The sequence below is a fragment of the Rhinolophus sinicus genome, chromosome 1, assembly GCF_057876585.1.
Source record: "Rhinolophus sinicus isolate RSI-liver-muscle chromosome 1, RSI-T2T, whole genome shotgun sequence".
Classification (NCBI taxonomy): Eukaryota; Metazoa; Chordata; class Mammalia; order Chiroptera; family Rhinolophidae; genus Rhinolophus; species Rhinolophus sinicus.
The window spans coordinates 149,324,488-149,330,420 of NC_142501.1; the positions used below are offsets into that span (position 1 = coordinate 149,324,488).

At 39.0% G+C, this 5,933-nt stretch overlaps 1 pseudogene; it reads right to left on the reverse strand.

Moving 5' to 3' along the window:
• Positions 1-2,705: 2,705 nt before the first annotated feature.
• LOC109453740 (small ribosomal subunit protein uS2 pseudogene) lies at positions 2,706-3,546 on the reverse strand (annotated as a pseudogene).
• Positions 3,547-5,933: the final 2,387 nt, after the last annotated feature.

Here is a 5,933-nt window from a genome sequence, read left to right on the forward strand (position 1 = left end):
GAAGGTACATCACATAAAACAATATATTTGCTAGAATGGAAAGTACAGCGTGTCCAAAGAGGTGGGAAAATATATTTAAATAGGGTTGCTGTCAAGGTATGATCACTGACAGAATAATAGTTGATTGTTTTTATACTTAAGTATTACTAAAATAAATGCTAAAGTTCTCCTTAATAAGTAATATTGAGTAGATAATATACACAGTCTTTACTATTTCAGCTTTTGTATATGTGATAAGCAGAATATTGCCTCCCCACACACACTATATATCCCAGTCTTAACCCCCAGAATTTGTGACTATGTTGCCTTACATGGCAAAAGAGAGTTTGTAGAGGTGACTAAGGTTAAGAACTTTGAGATGTGGGAACATCCAGGATTATCCACAGGGACACTTTTATAATCACTTGAGTCCTTAAAAGCTATTCTCAGTTCTAGTCAGAGAAGGAGACGGGGCTTTGGAAACAGGGTTAAAGAGTTGAGATGTAGAAAGGACTCTGCCCATGGAGGCTGGCTTTGAAAATGTTGGAAGGGGGCCACCAGCCAAGGAGTGCATTTGGCCTAAGCGGCTGGAAAGGAAAAGGAAACAAACTCTCTCCTAGGAAGGAAGCCTCAAGGAAGGACCCTAGCCCTGCCTACCCAATGGTTTTAGCCCAAGGAGACCCCGGTCAGACTTCTGACCTACAGAACTGTAAGATAATAAATTTGTATTGCTTTAAGCCAGTGAATTTGTGGTAATTTATTTTGGTAGTGATAAAAAAAACAAATACTGTATTTGTTTAGAAATATTTTTTTCACTGACTATAAACCAGATATCAACTACGACCTCCTTGCCTCTTACAATTAAGAGGACAGAAACAAATCCCCAGTCCACTGATTGTAAGAGCCAGTCTTTCCCCAAAATTTGAATGGATTTTAAGGCTAAGGGTGGTTCTCATGGTCATCTCCACCTATGCCTATTAAAACAATTCAGTTTAGGAATATTTCATCATTTATCTCAGATGTCCCATTTTTATACATAATATTTACTTATTGTCCTATATTTCCACAAAATATTTTGAATTAAATTTATTAAAGACAGAAAATGTATGCTACAGAAACACAAACCACCTAAAATCAAATGTTTTTCAAACAAAAAAATTTCTTTATCTTTTCTTCAACTGAATTTTCAGAATCTAGTCATGTTCCTTTTCTCTCAAATCCTATTCCAGAGTAGAATGGGACCTTTTGTGCTAATTGTTTTACGAGTGTCATCTTACTGGGCTCTCTCATCCCCAACTAGTTAGTTTATCAAGAGTTTTCTGTAACAAAACATTTCTTCCTCAAGGGCTGCAACTAAGATAATTCATTTGTCACCTTTCTATGTAAACTTTGACTATTTAATCCCCTTCTATAAACTCTGTAAGGAAATATTCTCCCTTCCCCACTGTTCCCCACCTATATACAGTGGCAAGTATTTTATGGCCATTGATCAAACTAGACAACCATTAAATTTCACTAGCATGATGACCCCCTTTCTCACGAAACAGTGAATAAAAACGGGATTTTTTAACTCTAAGCTTTTTATCACATTGATTTCCTGTTGTTTTAACCTCACATACCAAAAACAAATGTTGTCTATATTAATTGCCAACATAAAATTATACAGCATTTGATTCATAAAGCAACTCATTACTGATTGACAGGAAAAAGAGGGAGCTTGACTGACTATTAAGTATGTGCCAAGCATTTTGCAGGGGTTATCTAATTTAATAAACACCATGGATAAAAATTATCTAATATTTGATACTACAAACCAGCACAGCACATGTATTTTCTCATTTATGAATAAATCTATAAGGTAGATACTCATAATATGGATAAAGAATGCAAGGAATAGAAAAGTTATTTTCCCCGTGGCAAAAAAGACGTGAAGCCAAGGGATGCTTGACCCAGAAATAATCTTTCCATCCTATAGGTTCTAATACTGTACAATCAAGTTACAGGAAAACACACTGCAGTTCCAAAAATTCAAACAACTTTCTTAGAGCCCCACAACTAACGGGCCGAGGACTAGCTTTCCATACAGCAACCAAAGTTCACGCACTTCCCACTACTCTCATAACGTGCAAAGGTTAAGTACTTGCAGCTTCAAGCAGACAACATTTTGACTAAAATATAATCACATTTTCCCTCCTCAGTTTTGATGCTAAGATAGCCAAAAGAAATATGATACGTAAAATAATATTTTGGAGAGGTATAATTTTATAGAAAGAGTGAAAACTTTGTAGTGAAAAAGACACGGCTTCATATTTAATGTTTATTAGGTCGGCGCAAAAATAATTGTGGTTTCTGCAATTATTTTTAACCTTTTAAAGCGCAATTACTTTGGCACCAACCTAATACATAGGATAGTTATGGAAGATGCACAGACAATGAAGAAGTCTTGAGTCTAAGCAAACAAAAGTATATCTGGGAGAAGAGGGTAAAACTAGGCATTTTTCACAAATGCAGCTTATAGTTTTAGAATTCTCTTTAGTAGATCAATGTATTAATCACTAAAATAACGTTAAAGATATTTTTAATGTAAAGTACCTAGCACTGTAAATGGCACAGAGTTTGCACTAAATAAATGGTCTTTTCCTTTTCTTTTCTTTTTGAAACTGTTTATTTTCCATCAACCTTATTTCTATTTTCTGTTTAAGAGTTTGTGAAAGAACAGTTTAAGACTACTCAGTGGTTGTTCCTACCTATTCCGTGGCCTGAGCAGCAGGAGCTGAGGACCAGTCTTCAGAGACAGGCTGAGGCTGATCTTCCATAGGAAACGGCTGAGTAGCATAGAGGGCACCTGCACGCCTTCAGACCAGTCAGGCTGAGCAGCAGTGAACTCAGGAGCTGGAGCAGTCCATTCGCCCTGAAATCTCTCCTTTTCAGCAGCGGCCTGCTGTTCCTTTTCAATCTCGTCAGGATCTCTGTAGAAGTAGAGAACAGGCATGACCTCCACAAGTGCTCACGGGAGATGGTGCCACGCATGCGCAGGACTTCCCGGGCCAGCATCCCCACATCAGAGCCACTGAGTGTATTCCCTTGTTGTTATGAGTGTCCACATAGCACAGAGGAGAGTCTGTGTTACACAGAGCGGTGGGCTGCAGGTTAACATAAGATGCTTCTGTGAGAGGCCGGTGGTCAGCCCTGGCATCGGTAACAACCAGAAGTCTCGGCTCCCAGAAGGCTGCCTGGATCTGGTTAGTGAAGGTCCCAGGAGTAAAACGACCAGCAATAGGAGTGGCTCAGGGGCAGCAGCAAACTGCAGCACAGCTCGCTGGCCGGTATTCCTGACGATACGACACTGACATCAGCCGCGTTTTCAATGGCAACAATGGCATGAGCTTCCAACAGAAGCTTCTCACAGGTTCTCTTTAGATTTATTATGTAGATGCCATCACTTTTCCTTTTGTAGATGTACTGTTCCATTTGGAAGTCAACGTTGGTGCTGTCTAAGTGGATTCCTGCTGCAAAGAATTTGAGGACATCCTCCTTTATTTGCAGGACATCAAAGGCTCTGAACATTGTGAAAGGTTCCATTTAAGTTCCAAAGGGAACCCAAAACATTGCCACACCTGTCTCTGATTAGCGCAGAAAGCACCTCTTTTTACTCAAAGAGGGGAAATGCCTCCAATATCAACAGGATGCAAAACTCCCGAGAAATAATTGTTTTAAAGCCAAATAATGCCCTCACTTCACAGATGCTGCTGCTTATTAAAAGCTCGGTATTTAATAGTTTTCTTTCCATAGTTTTAAAAAGAAGTGATATTTTTAAGAAGTAAAGTTAAGAATGTAAAAGATGCACTTTTTTTTTACTTAAGACTCCATATGAACTTAACTTGGCTTAATAGAGCTAGCTTATAAAATTTATATAACAAGAAATATTTTAATTGCAGACAAATTAATCTGAACTTCAAGTTTTAAGATGTATATTTAGTCTATAATATTTTGTAGCTCCTATAAAAACACTAACCAAAATAAAATACGAAACTAAAAACACAAATAAAAATGCAGGTTTAGTATGTCCAATTATCACAAGATTTTTCATATACACAAAATGAAAAATTGCTCTAATTGTCAGGCTATTTATGAGACATTTGCTGAGTTGCTTGGTTCTTAGAACAGATTTTCTCCAATCTGGTAGGAAAGAATGGTAAAGATAGAAAAACAGGGCAATAGGGTATATTTGGCTCATTAAAAAGAAAAATCACCGCTCTATTTAACTAAGTTGAGTTAGAGGTACTTTCAGAAAGAAAACAGAAAGGACAAAATATGCTTCTTTAAAAAAATTTTCCAAGACACTGCATGTTTATAAAGTACTTGAAAAAACATGAAGAATAGTAAAGAATTTAATCTTATTTATTAGACATATAACATGTGGCCAGTGACCCTAATTATGAAATAACCAATCCATGTTGATTCCTAAAGTGATAGTCTTTTAAAGACTAGGCAACATCTAGTGTTTTTGTTTATTCAACAAATGTTTATTGAATATTTTCAAAGTATAAGGTACTATATTAGGTTGGTGCAAAAGTAATTGTGGTGTAAAAGGTTAAAAATAATTGCAAAACAACAATTACTTTTGCACCAACCAAATAGTAAGTGCTTTGAGTGATATAATAACACACCATATCCAGTCTCTCACCACAATCACTGTTGTGCGGGGTATCATGCAGGGTTTCAAGTCCGCTCCCCACATAAGAACGCAGAATATGGTGAGACCAAAAAGGAACACCCACGGAGCCATAGATAGGGGAGTCATCTCGCTATAGTCTCGCTGGTGGCAGGGTTGGGGAAACAGGAGCCACACAATCAGCAACCCTCACTCCGCCGCTTGCTAGCTCAGCCACCATCTTGCTAACCCCAATTCTCTGCTAGCGTAGCCATGGCAGCTAATTAGTGGCCAATGGCTCACTGGTTATAGCTGACGGCCAACTAGCCACAGCTGATGGCCATCCAATCACAGTTGATGGCCATTTACTACCTGAGCCAGCACCTTTCCACGTGAGGTCGAGAGCCTGGAAACTGTTCTCCTGGTTCTGTCCCCACAATCACCAACAAAATCAAAAGAATAGGACATTATTTCTGCTAAAATGCAACTTAAAGCCTAATGTGGCAGACAAGACATGCAAAAATAATTGTAACAAAAGGCAGTATTTGAAAGGTGTCTAATGACTACAACAAATATGCTTCAATAGATGCTCAAAAGAAGGATGTAGCTAGATGAACAAAGAAAGATAACTGGAGAACAAGATATGAGGCAAAGTATCAATCCTGCCATGGACTTCATCACTTACCACTTCCTATGATATGATGGAAAATCTTAGGTTGCAGAGTATGATGTAGCTAGGTTTGAATGCTGGCTCTGTTACCACTACCTGTGCAAGTGTGGGATAATTTCTTATCTTTTGTGGACCCACTTCCTTATTTGTAAAGTGGAGGTTAACAATATTGTGGGGACAGAGCCAGGAGTGCAGTTTCCAGGCTCTCGGCCTCACATGGAAAGGTGCTGGCTCGGGTAGTAGATGGCCGTCAGCTGTGGCTAGTTGGCCATCAGCTGTACCCAGTGAGCCATTGGCCACTAATATAACTGCTGTGACTACGAGAAATGGGGGCTAGCAAAAAAAAAAAAAAAAAAAAATGGGAGCTAGCAAGAAGATGGTGGCTGAGCTAGCAAGAGGGGATTGCAGAGAGGCAGATGCCAACAGTGAGACTATAGTGGTATGACTCCCCTATCTATGGCTCCATGGGTGTTCCTATTTGGCCTCACCATGTCCTGTGTTCTTATGTGGGGAGCGGGACTAGAGACCTCAGAAGAGACCCCGCTGGCCACCCTGCACGACAAATGGTGCAGCAAGCAGGGTCCCCCCGCATGACAAATATCCTCATGCCTTTTTAAAATTTCCTGTAGA